Source organism: Coenobita brevimanus, chromosome 34 (assembly GCF_032717465.1).
Source record: "Coenobita brevimanus isolate Jiangsu-jjx chromosome 34, ASM3271746v2, whole genome shotgun sequence".
NCBI classification, from domain to species: domain Eukaryota; kingdom Metazoa; phylum Arthropoda; class Malacostraca; order Decapoda; family Coenobitidae; genus Coenobita; species Coenobita brevimanus.
The window spans coordinates 6,749,737-6,764,515 of NC_136987.1; positions in this window are offsets into that span (position 1 = coordinate 6,749,737).

Below are 14,779 nucleotides of genomic sequence, written 5' to 3' on the forward strand. Positions count from 1 at the left end.
ACTGATGGTATTCCCTCTGAAAACATTATCAAGCTAATTAAATTGTGCATTGTGAACTCTTCTTTTACCTTTGAAGGTAAATTTTACACACAAAAATTTGGTATGGCCATGGGTAATCCCCTCTCCCCAGTTCTGGCAAATATTTACATGGAATACTTTGAGAAACATTTACTGACCTCCATAAAGGAGCAAAACATAATTTGGCTCCGATATGTTGATGATATCCTGTGCTTCTGGCCTAACAGTCGTCCCATTGATGAATTTCTCCTGCAGTTAAATTCGTTAGCTCCGTCGATTAAGTTTACTCATGAGATGGAAATGGATAATGAATTGCCATTTTTGGATGTAAAAGTTATCAGGGACCAAAATGTTTTGAAGACTACGGTATACAGAAAACCTACAAATATTGTCATATGTTCATTACTATTCAAACCATCATATTAATGTAAAAAGATCTGTGTTCATATCCATGTACCTAAGAGCATATAGAATTTCAGACCCAGAATTCTTAGATGATGAACTAAAAATGATTCAGAATATTGGAAAGAAGCTAAAATATCCACAAAGCATACTAACTCAGTGCCACAATACAGCCAAGAAACGATTCCTTGAAGGAAAAACTGATAAGTCAGATCGCCAGAACATTCAGAGAACCCTTGTCCTCCCCTTCCATGAAAATTTTCTTGATGTTGTTCACATACTGAGGAAACTCAATGTACAAGTAGTATTCAAATATGAGAACACCATAAAATAAAACCTCAACAAGAACAGCCCTTTCAGTAATTCAGGCGTTGTTTAGAAAATCCCGTGTAAAAGCTGTAATTTTCCATAGGACAATCTGGAAAAGATTTGGAAACTAGAATCTCACAACATAAATACAGCGTAAGGACAGCCCAACAGAGAAGTGGTTTATTTCAGCACAAAGCATCCAGTGATCACCATATTGACTGGACAGGCTCCAAGATTCTAGCAAGATCAAAAAGCTTAGATGAAAGAAATGTAATAGAATCTTGTCTAATTTCTGGCACATATGAAAAGAATGTAAACATGAGCTATGGTCATTTTAAGTGTGATAAATTGTTAACTGAATTAATTTTAAAGCAGTATCCCCCAGACTAACACGTTTATTGTTCCCTGTCATCTCCTGGTGGTGTAGTCACACCTGTGTGGGACACACCAAGCATTAATCCTCTAGGTCTTAAGTTAAGCAGCAGTATTTATCCCCTCCTCCCTCCCCCCTCTCCCTTTCCCCCTTCCCCTCCTCCCCCCCACTCCCCTTTCCTCCCCTCCTAATCCCTTCTCCTTTGTCACATGCATTTTTAGATTCAGGTCATCCTTTGTTGTGTTCCACTCCCTGCTGCAGGTGACCATAAGTTAAGCTGCAGGTAAAAACTCAGGTCATCCATTGTTCTGTGTGCCACTACCTGCTGCGGGTGTGCATAAAAGACCTCTACCCTTTACGTTTCTGTCTCACTCTGTCTGAAGATGTAATATACGAAAGTACTCTCTGTCGCTCCTTTCATTTCTCCTGTGGTTAGTTTGCATATATATATATATATATATATATATATATATATATATATATATATATATATATATATATATATATATATATATGGTCTCTGTCCCTTCAGTCGCTTAATTGATGATCGCTTCAGGCCTCCTTGTACCACTGTGACGGCTCTGATGTACGTATAATGATCTGTTTTTTTACCTGACGGAGCCGGGCCACTCCCACAATTTGAAATTTGATGAGCCTTAGTTATGAGGCAGAAATTAGTCCTTGGTTACTAGTCAGAACAACCCTTCCCTCAAGCTACATCTGACCATCAGTGGGGCTGAAAGAGATTTGAAATTTGTCAGGTAGAAAAAAAAAACAAAAACAAAAAAAACACGTGCAATACATCCACGGTTTAGTATCTTAATTTCAGAGCCGAGGAATATTTCACATGAAAACTATACCCACATATTGACATTTTGTATACTGGCATGACAAAACAGTTGTGGCCAAAAGTTTTGCATTTTCACGATAGAAACTTATATATATATATATATATATATATATATATATATATATATATATATATATATATATATATATATATATATATATATATATATATATAGGCAAATATAGCTTAATTTTTATTTGTAATCTTCACAGCCATATTTTTCCTCTGTCGTTTAATTTCAATTTTTTTTTTTTTTTTTTTTTTTCTATTTATTTGGGAGCAATGTGTATTTAGCTTACAAGTAGATGTGATTTTCTCTCTGATTGGAAGATTACCGTCACTCTGCATGCATTAAGGGAGAGGGTGTCATATTTAGCACAGAAAAGGCAGTTCACAAATAGAGTGTCAATCATTTACTTTTGCTGTCTTTTTTTTTGCACCTTTTGCCACACCAAGGCTCGTATTCCGACGGTTAAGGCAGCTCCCTAACACATCTTCCTTACCCATTTATTCTTTGATATGGTTGGCTAATATCGTTGTGTACGGTATTTATGCAGAATATGGTAATGTCAGACTGATTTTAGTAACACAGAAGACGGCAAGATGTAATAGGGAAAGTAAATCACTTAGAAAGAGGTATTAGAGAACTTCCCTAACCGACGAGAATACGGGTTTTGAATTCGAGGTGACCATTGTCCTTCATTAGCTTCATCGACATATAATTACAATACAGTGTTACCTGTATTATTCTTGCACAGCCATCAGTCAACTATCTCATCAGTCGATTGTACCGTCAGTCACCTCAGCTGACAATGTAACCCCCGCATCCCTCAAAATTTATTCAGATAAAAGGAGTGACACCAGTAGGCTTTGCTGGAGAAATAAGGAGTATGTGAATAACACTAATAAACAGATATATTAAAGAGAATCGGACAAATAAGTCCTACACTGACAAGCCCGCCCTTTCACTGGTAGCCGGGTCTGCGACATCATTATGTAGAGGAAAGATGCTTCATATAGCAAAAAAAAAAAAAAAAGAAGAAGAAGAAGGAACAATCAGGAAGCCCTACATCGTCGAACACCAGATGGTCTCAGGGCCGTATATATGACTTTTCTTTGTAACTTTGACCTTCGACAGATTACTCGAAAAATCGGATAACTTCATTCCTGCCTAAACATTAACCTTGGTTCTTTTTTTTTTTTTTTTTTATGTGTCCGACTCTGGGCATGGGCTTCACAGCCTGCTCCCAAGGCCCAGTAGTCCTCCAACATATCATACACCTCTACATGTCACCACTTCGGCGCTAACACCCACCGTCCGTATTGAATACATGCTAGGGCTGGCTCATACAGGGCTGGTGTATCGGTATTAGCGGGGGTATTTTTACGACATGTCGGCGGGTCTTCTGGTAGATCGGTAAAGTCTGCTTTACATGAAATTCAAATCCTTAAACTGTTCCCTGCTCCAACGGGGATTTGAACCTGGGTCTGGTAGAACCACAAGCCACCTCTCTACCGAGTGAGCCACCGCCTCCCCTGACGTTGCCTAGTGACTATTACTTTTGTCTCTCTCTCCCTGTGACTTAAACCTTTGGCTAATTGTTCTTAACATTGACCCTCCATATCTATTTTTTAACCCGCGCCATCCCGGTGACGTGAATTAACGTCCACACATGATGTGCACTCATGTCCCGGCGACGTGAATTAACGCAGCAACATTGCAAGGTCCCTAATTTGCACAATTTTCAATTTTCGCGAGTGATTTCGCGAGTGATTTTTGGCACGTATACACGGGACACCTTCCTCTATTCCTCTACAAGATGCCAAGCAGGGACAATGCCTTACACCGCATAACCTCTTCCCCCCCCCTACACGCCATTGTCTCGGCAATTCACCGGTTACCAGTGACCTGGCTAATAAAGACATTCAGGGCCAGAGTGATTCCCCAATCGATGACAATGTGGAGGACAAAGGTTACATAGCATTAGAGGAAGAAATAGTCAGAAATGATGATTAGGTAATGTGGGGAAAAAAAGGTCATGAATGGTGATGAGTTAGTGAGTGAAACAATGCTTATAATGCCTATATTACTGTTTGAAAACCAATATACTCTTGTACTACATATAAATTCGTACCAAGTAAATAAATACTGTTTATGAGTGGATAAAATAGTTACCCTCCCATAGAACTCGTTTTCTTTGGAGCCAGCCTGTTAGAAAACCCAGTCAGGTAAGGAAGTACTCGTTCCTAAATCGAGTATTTTAAACCTCAGGTAAGCGATTTCTCTATGAATTTTCGATGTTTCTCACCAAAAGCGGATGTTTGAGCCAAAAAAAAAAAAGGTCCAAAAATGTCGGGACTGGGGCGTACCACTGCCCAGAAAACGTCGGGATGGGGCGGGTTAAACCTAGCCCTTTAAAGTTTAGCCTGCATTGACTAGAAACTGTTTAAGTTGACACTGGCATGTGACTGACCAACTGTCAAAAAAAAAGAATGAAAAAAAAAAAGCCTTTTGGGTGATCCTCATCTCATCCACTGGGTTTTATCCAACTCAGATCGAAACACTTTTAGTTATTTAGTTAAACATAAACACACGGATCGAACTCTCATCTTGCCTTGGGACCCTGATTAGTTCTCAAACTTGAATCCCTTTGTTCTTGCCTGACCCTTAACACCTCCAAAGTTTAATATAACTTGTACAGTATAAACACGTTGAGGTGACCTTGCCCTAAGACCTATTGTTTTCTACAACAGTAAGTTTACTTCTTTGATGACATTCACTCAGTCCACCAAGTTTGGTTAAAATTGGATCAAAACCGTATGAGTTGTTTTGCTAACAGTCACACACACGGGTCGAACTTGACCTTGACCTTTGACTGAGTGCTCTAAGTATTGAAAATAACTTCATTCTTGCTTAACCTTGAACCCCTCCCCCAAGTTTGGTCAAAATTGGGTAAAAACTTCTTAAGTTAATATTGGCAGGTCCGTGTTTGACCTGACCTTGTGACCTTGACCTTTTGATCTAATGTTCTAAAAACAATAGGTTTCCTCATGGGCTGTCGTCCAACCCTTCCACTAAGTTTCGTTGAAATTGGATAAAATCTGTTTGAATTATTTTTAACACACACAAACACACACGCACACATGACACGAGAACGAGAAGACGTTGTCGCGCATCGTTCCACACCGCACCGGGTCAAACTCGGCCCGCAAATGGCCATACCTAAAATGTATTTTTATATGAGTCAAGCTCAGTATTAGGTCCAACTAAGTAGTGTTCTAATATATATATATAAAAAAAGAAGTTTAAGTAAAAGTGTTCTTCCAGCAACACAATACAACGAAGTAGGCAGCATTGCCGAACAAACAAATCAGCTGATAGTGTGTTGACTGTTTTGGCTCTTGACAGAGAGGAACGCAAAACTGTAAGTAGAATCTTTCTGTTATTATCAGAAGATGTCCACCATCTTTAGCAAATCACCTTTGGAAGGAGTTAAGAAAACGGACGAAGGTAGGGAGCAGGATAATGATTTCTACCAGGAACTTGTGGAAATGGAGATGCATAATAAACTGGCAGAGCGAGTGCACAGACTAGAGAAGGCTTTTCAGACCGAAATAGATGAAATTAAAAAAACAGTTGCACATGCAGAAGGAAGAAAATGAAAATTTAGTAAAGGGAGTTAATAAGATAGACACAAAAATTATTGATGAATTATCAGTTGAGGTAGGTACACTTAGAAGGAAGATTAGTGAAATGTCAAGTACAGTTGTCAACCATGAGAGTTTTATGGAAGAGTTCAGAAATGATACAGAGACAAGGCAGGCAAGCACTCTGATAGATCATGATAGTGATATTGAGATGATAACCCAGGTAAATGAAGCGATGCAAAGCTACAAAAATGATGTGGAAACCACATAAGGCACGCTGAAATGGTGAAAGTAAGGAGTTGAAGAAAAGAGCATTAAAAAGGAAGTGAAGAAAATAATCCAAAACAATCCAAAATTGGTCAAAGATTCAGCAGACATCAACAGATCTATATTAATCACTGGTATAGGGGAGGAAGAAATAAGAAACCAGATTTCGAGAGACAAAAAGGGCATGGCAAATGTAATGAACATACTAAAGGAAGTGTCAGAGGAAATCTGTAGTAAAGACATAGAACACAAAAGACTAGGGAAATAAGAGAGAAATAAATCAAGGCCCCTGAAAGTAACCTTCCAGAGTGTAAACACTGTGGAGGAAATACTGAAAAATGCAAACAAACTTATGGAAAAAGGGGATTTCAAAAATGTATGGATAAAGAGATGCCTAACTCAGGAAGAACTTGGATTACTAAAAGAGAAGAGGGAGGAGGCAAAAACAAAGAATGAGGGAAGATCGGAGGAAGAGAAGAACACATTTTTTTACAAAGTAATTGGACTGCAGGTTCGAAAGTGGTACATAAACAGGGGGGAATAAAAAGGAGAAAGGTAATAGGCCCAAGTCATTTGATGTACTCAAATGTAGATGCAACAGTATCTAAATTACTAGAGATGAACGATTATATCAAAGAAAATGAACCACATATTGTTTGCCTAACTGAAACAAAATTAACACCAAGGATATCAAACGATACACTAAACCTAGAGGAATACAATATATGGAGAAGAGATAAGAACTTAAAAAAAGGAGGAGGAATTATAATGTTAACAAGGAAAAATCTGCAAGTCAAGGAAATAGAACTAGATGTACCATCACAGGTAGAACTGATCGCGGTAGTGATTAGTACGTCTGAAGGAAAAGTAATTGTGGCAAATTTATACACGCCGCCCAGATCAAACATTTGGGAAAAAGGCAAATATGAAGGCCTGGCAGCGAAAACAATTCAAAGTTTAAGAGCATTACTACATAGAATGGAGGAGAAATATGAAAAAATTATACTAAATGGTGATTTCAATACAAATATAAACTGGAATACTCTAGATATAAAAAGCCAGGAAAGCTGTTGGGAAGTAGAGCTCCTGAACCTTGTGCTGGAGTATGTCCTAACACAGCATGTAAAAGACAGCACCAGAAAAAGAGGACTTGACATACCATCAGTACTAGATCTTATATTTACTAGGCAAGAAAATGATATTGACAGTATAATGTATCACACTCCATTCGGCAAAAGTGACCACGCAGTATTAAGTTACAACTTCAGGATTTCATATGACATAGTTAATAGTAATGAAAGTTACAAAAAGAACCTCAACTACAAAAAGGGCAACTATCATAACCTAAAGAAATACTTCTTAGAAATAGATTGGGAAAAAGAGCTTAGAGGACAAGATTTAAATGCTATATATAGAAAATTCTGTGAACTTTATGAAATAGGAGTCTACATGTACATCCCACAGTACAAAGAAGCAGACAAGAAAATAAAGAAATGGTTTAATACAGAATGTAAAAAAAAAAAAAAAAAAAAAAAAAAAAAAAAAAAAAAGGATTTGTTGTGGAATTGACAGAGAAGACACGATAGTGAAAGGGCATATAACAACTATAAACAGGCAAGAAACGATTATACAAGAATAAGGAGGGAAGCCCCAAAACAGGTTGAGGAGGACATTGTAAATAAAAGTAGTGATCAACCGAAGCTATTTTACAGCTACATCCGAAGCAAAACCAAGGTAAAAAATAAAATACAATCCATTACAGATGAGGGGATCACCTACACACAAGAGTCGAAGGATATTTGTGAAGCACTAAATAAGAATTTCCAATCAGTTTTTTTTAGAAGAAAATAATTTTGAGAGGGATTATATAGAATATGTACGTCCACACATACTACCAGATATACAAATATCAGAAAAAGAAGTATAGGAGGAACTAAGTAAATTAGACAAAGGAAAAGCAAATGGTCCTGATGAAATTTCATGTTGGGTGCTACATGAATGTGCAAAGGAGATAAGTAAACCAGTATTTTTAATTTTCAAGGAATCCTTGCGACAAGGTAAACCACCTGATATTTGGAAGAAAGCAAACACTGTTCCCTTATTCAAGAAAGGGAATAGACAAAATCCACTCATCTACCGACCAATATCACTAATCAGTGTTGTAAGCAAGGTATTAGAAAAGCTGATAAGAAAAGTTTGGGTAAATCATCTAGAAGAACACAATATGATAATAGAAAGACAGTTTGGTTTCAGAAAGGGAAAATCATGTGTTAGTAATTTGTTGAGCTACTATGATAGAGTAATAGAACCATTACAGAACAGAGAAGGATGGATGGACAGTATCCATTTAGATTTCAAGAAAGCATTTGACAGAGTACCGCACCAAAGACTTTTATGGAAACTGTACCATCAGGGAGGAATCCAAGGCAAACTGTACTGTTGGATGCAAGATTTTCTCAAAAAAAAAAAAAAAAAAAAAAAAGAGGAAATGAGAACAGTACTAAGAGGAAATTACTCATCATGGAGAGAAGTGACTAGCAGAGTTCCACAGGGCTCGGTGCTGTCACCAATTATGTTTTTAGTGTATATAAATGATACAGACAGTAACACTGGAAATGAAAGATATCTAAATAGGTTTGCTGATGATGCAAAAATGCAAAGGAGAATTACTAACAGACTTATGTACAGAGCTACAAGAAGAATTAAATGAACTTCATGAATGGAGCAATACATGGCAAATGGAATTTAATATGGACAAGTGTCATGTAATCAAATTTGGTAAAAGTGGAAAAAGACCTGATTGAGATTATAAGTTAGGACGCAAAACCCTACACACATCAGAAAAAAAGAAGGACCTAGGTGTGATTATCAGTAACAGACCATCTCCGACTGTCCACATCAGTGAGAAGGTACGGAACATGTACAGTATACACTGCTTGCAAATATGAGAATAGCATTCACATACATAAATGAAGACATGCTAAGAAAGATAATAACATCATTCATCAGACCAACCCTGGAGTATGCGTCAGTAGTCTGGAGTCATCTAAAAAAAAAAACATACATAGATAAGATTGAAAAAGTTCAAAGGTCCACTATGGGTACCAAGCTTAAGGGATCTAAGCTACAAAGAAAGGCTAGAAAAACTGAATCAATCTACACTACAGTAGAGAAAGAAAAGATGAGACATGATTACGCTATACAAATGCATATCAGGGAAGGAGAAAGTAGACATAAATGATTACTTAACCTATGGGGATGAATCAGCAAGAGGACACTGCAAAAAAGAGGCGATAAAAACGTAAAGAAATTTAGTTTCCCAAATAGGGCAATTGATCAGTGGAATGCACTACCGAATGAAATAGTGTGTGCCAAAACAATTCGTAAATTCGAGGATATATACGATAAAAATGGTTTAAGACACGGGACAGTACGAGTTTGACTCATTCCTGTTAAGATACAATTACGCAAGACCAATTAGGTAAGAACACACACAAAACTCGTGCGACCGCCCGCCACTCATAACGGTACCCGTACTCGCTTTGCAAGTCACGGGTATCGGGAACTAATCAGAGCTGTTGCAGATTAAACGAAATTCAGAATGAAAGGATATGAGAAGTCGGCCTCTTTAAAAAGTGTGCAAGACGGTCGTAACTGGCGGGAAAAACAGAATGACTTCATCCCTTTCCGCCCTGCCGGCCACTCTTTTTTGGTGACTTTTTGGAAATATGACCAATGGCAGCCAGTAAGATGCTATTCAGGGATAGAAACAGCGAGAAACTAGACAGTATGAGAGATAAAGTGACCGGTATTGCTAGAAACGCTCCTGTTTAGTAATGCCATCTGAACAACATGAGTATTTTATATGTAACCAAAGCCCATCAATGACAGTTAACCAATACTCCTGACATTGAACTTTTGTGGCCTTTCTCTTGCCAATACCACATGGTATACTCAGAGTAACACCAGGGAACTATGGTAATTGATGACCTGCTTGAAATCTCTGGTATTTTTCCTCCGGCATGATGTAACTGACTCTGGAACCTGTGAAATGGCTGGTTACCCAGATATAATGTTTATACTGAATAGTGTTTTTCACATACACCTCGCTCTTCAGCTTGGAGTGTCATTTGTGTGTGACACTCACCTGTTGCTGTTAGCTGTACCTACAAATTATATGATCGAAAACACACACACACACACACACACACACACACACACACACACACACACAACACAGAAAGACAGTTTGGTTTCAGAAAAGGAAAATCATGTGTTACTAATCTGTTGAGCTAATATGACAGAGTAACAGACACATTACAGGAAAGAGAAGGATGGGTGGACAGTATCTATTTAGATTTCAAGAAAGCATTTGACACAGTACCACACCAAAGACTTTTATGGAAACTATACCATCAAGGAGGAATTGTTGGATGCAGGATTTTCTCATGAAAAGAGAAATGAGAACAGTACTAAGGGGAAATTACTCATCATGGAAAGAAGTGACTAGTGGAGTACCACAGGGCTCAGTGCTGGCACCAATCATGTTTTTAGTGTATATAAATGATATAGACAGTAACACTGGAAATTAAACCTATCTAAATATGCTTGCAGATGATGCAAAAATACAAAGGAGAATTACTAACACAGACTATTGTAAAGAGCTACAAGAAGAATTAAATAAACTTCATGAATGGAGTAATACATGGCAAATGGAATTCAGTGTGGACAAGTGTCATGTAATCAAGTTTGGTAAAAGTGGAAAAACACCTGATTGGGATTATATGTTAGGAAATAAAACCCTACACACATCAGAAAGAGAGGAGGACATAGGTGTGATTGTCAATAACAGACTATCTCCGGCTGACCACATCAGTGAGAAGGTACTGAACATGTATACACTGCTTCTTAATATGAGAATAGCGTTTACATACATAAATGAAGACATGCTAAGAAAGATAATAACACCATTCATCAGACCAACCCTGGAGTATGCATCAGTATTCTGGAGTCCTCATCTCAAAAAACACATAGACAAGATTGAAAAAGTTCAAAGGACCGCTACAAGATGGGTACCAAGCTTAAGGGATCTGAGCTATGAAGAAAGACTAAATAAACTGAATCTACCAACACTACAGGAGAGAAGGAAAAGAGGTGACATGATTATGCTATATAAATGCATATCAGGCAAGGGGAAAATAGACATAAATGATTACTTGACGTATGGGGAAGCATCAGCAAGAGGACACTGCAAAAAATTGCATAAAAAGAGAGATGATAAAGACGTAAGGAAATTTAGTTTCCCAAATAGAGCAATTGACCAGTGGAATGCACTACCGAATGAAATAGTGTGTGCCAAAACAATTCACAAATTTAAGGATGTGTTCGATAAATATGGTTTAAGACACGGGACAGTACGAGCTTGACTCATTCCTGTAAAGATACAATTAGGTAAGAACAATTAGGTAAGAACACACACACACACATACACACACACACGGGCATTCTTCCGAACGAATTCTCCTCATTCCGAGATTCAATTTGCTGCAAGTAAAAAAAAAAAGTCCAGAAGGTTCGGTTGCAGGATTCAAATGAGTTCACTTCAGTTATGGTAACTGCCTGACTGCTTGTCACACCATTAGGCTGGATAGTGACTCATTATAACCCTTTTCTGAATAAATTCTTGACAGGTCGTGGGGTCAATCAAGTTTTGGGGTTCCTGAAGGTCGTGGGTTTGAAAGGTTGAAAGGTTTATTTTAATTAAGCGAACCCAAGTGGGGTTTCAGAGTACATAAGGTTTTGCAAAGAACTGAATACAATGCATACAGTAACTTGGAAAATAAATTACTCGTTTACTAGTGGAAGGTATTAGGGTCGTCATATCATCTCTTCATATATCGTTTGCACTGGGAGATGAAATATCGACACTTAAACAAATACAGAAATTCGTCATCAATATCACCATCATTACATAGAGTACACACTCGTTCATTCAAATTATTTTTGTTATGTCTCCCCCTAACAACTGGTAACTTCTGGTTTCCGGATTTAAATTTATATAACAGAACTGAATATTTTCTTGGAAGTGCAATGAAATAATACTGCAGCTCCGTGCTTGTAGTCATTAACCTGCAATATATACACAGTGGTTTTCTCAACATCTTCTTTTCATTTTTTACCATAAATATCACTTGATTTAAGCATGAATGCTTCCTTGAACACTTGCCATTAAAGTTCATTAGATTATCAAATATATATCACATACCATTGCCACCCGTAAGGAATGTAATTTTATTCAATGAATGTGATTAATACTGTGTCATAATTATACTGCCTTAATAAACTTGTTTAGCACATTTGAGATTTTGTGTTCCTGACCAGTTGCAGTTCTAAGCCAGAAGTTGACCACTGCGTTGTCAATGTGCTTGGATATACTTTTAGTGCCTACTTATGTAGCAGTAGGCACATCCAACTTAAGTCGCTTCAGAAATGTGTCATTATTTAGTATATGCAGGTTGTCATAGCCCCAAATTTCACATCCGTACAATAAAACTGGCAATTTAAGTTAGTTGTGGATTTAACCTGGCAAAGTTGTTAGTTGGCATAACTGCCAGGGCCAGTCAGAAAAAGGATCACTTTTTTCTTGTTTTGTACAAGTGCTACAACCTCAGCAAAAGTGCAATATTATGAAACAAAATATGTGAAGATCTCAACAATAATCAAATATAAGGCTTCTCATCATTATGAAAACCAGCAAACAAACCTGTTACTGGATATTGATTGTTTGATTTTGCCCTACACTGAAACTTGTGTCAAGGCGTCATTATGGTTGACGATACTTTATTTTAGTGAATAATACACCAGTAAGCCTCAAACATTTCTTAACGTTTGATCACTGAAGGAAATCGGTACCATATCTAGGAAATTCAGTGGGGGGGATGAGCTCGTTTAGCAAACGTCCATGTAATTAACTTATGGAGAAAGATTAATAAAACAGAAAGGGTAAATGGGTGAATCTCCCGAGCTAGGACCATTGGACTATATAGCTCTACAGGACAAGGAGATCCTTGGAGAGACATCTACATCTCTCACCAATAATAGGCTACCCTGGTGGGGGCTTGGACTGCCAGCTCTATGGCCATGAAGCACGAACACTACCAAATGAACTTTTCTGACCCCTATTAATAAAACATATAAACAATTAGCTATACTGTACCCTTAATCATATTGATTTTTTTTTTTTTTTTTTTTAACTCATACAAATGCAATGCTGATCTGAACTTGAAAACCAATAAGACTTTTGCTTGGGTTAACTTACAATTCAATTTTGCACTTTTTTAAAAATCAAACAGGACACTTTCCATTCCTATCTCTCTATCTTTAATGCTGAACTGTAGCAGCTAATTAACACTTGTATGTGATGCTAGTCACGAAGCAGTGCTTTGGGAAGGATATAGAGTCGTGGTACTGTCCTTATCTTTCACTTGAACTTTGTGAAATAAGGTATAAAAGGACGTCAAGCTGAGGTCAAAATCATAAAGTATTGTTACGTCCCCACCCCACACTGCCACAGGCTCCAACAACAGTAGTACGGTACGGGAAGGACGTTGCCCAGTGAGTTGTTCTTCCTATGGTCGGCCTTTCGGTGTACAGCACACAAGATCAGCTGAGGCGAAAATAAACACTGGCTTCTTAAAGTTCACTGTCTATTTCCCAAATAATTACACAATGCTTGCCAGCTTCAATTCACTGTTCTTACAAGCATTGGACCTATACAAACTTTACTAACTGCTATTACACTTAATGCTTGACAACACTTCAAAACTTCACTGTCTCTTTTCCAAATAATTACACTTAATGCTTGCCAACTTCACTTCACTGTTCTTACAAGCACTGGAGCTATACAGACTTTACTAACTCCTATTACACTTAATGCTTGACAACCCTTTGTTGTTATTACACTTGTTGCTTGATAACATTTCACTCTTATTACACTTAATGCTTGACAACATTTCACTGTCATTACACTAAATGCTTGACAACATTTCACTGTCATTACACTAAATGCTTGACAACACTTCTCTATTTTCACAAGTACCGAAAATATACAAACTTCACTGCCCTGACACTGCACTACACTCAAACTGAACTGAAAACCGACTGAACTTAAACTATTTTTTTTTTTTTTTTTTTTTTTTTCCGGCCTATCAACCATTGGGGCCGAAGCCCCTGGTTATTAAGGCCGTGTATATACAGTATATATATATATATGTATATACATTTAAACATATATACATATATATACAAACATATATATATATACATACATACACATACACACACACACACACACACACACTTCCATGCATACATACAGACACACTTTCATGCAAACGTACATATATATATAATAATTTTAATCATTTATTTTTATTTTTTTTGTATTTTTATTTTTTTTAAATTTTTTCTTGGTTTTTTATTTTTTATACCTTATAATATAAAGACAAACTAATCTAAAGACCCTAAAACTAATCACCTAACAGACAAATCGCTAACCTATACTAAATCCTACAGAGACAAATAGCTAGACCTACACTAATGGTAAAAATACCTCGACTAACAGAACGCCATCGACTACAGATATGTAATGCCTTTCTACATTACATACCTGCACTCATCACCTGGTGACTGTCAGTCGAGGCACAACCTAATATAGGGGACATCAATATATGAAAGGGAACCAGACGAGTCAGGAACATTTCCATATACGTCAGCTGTCGTCCCTAATTAGAATAACTTAAGCAAGATAATATAATGTATTTACATAATTTGTACAAAAAGTGAAGAACCTCGCCCAGCAGACCACCATCGACTGCAAGTGCCCAATACCTTCCTATATTGCACACTTGCAC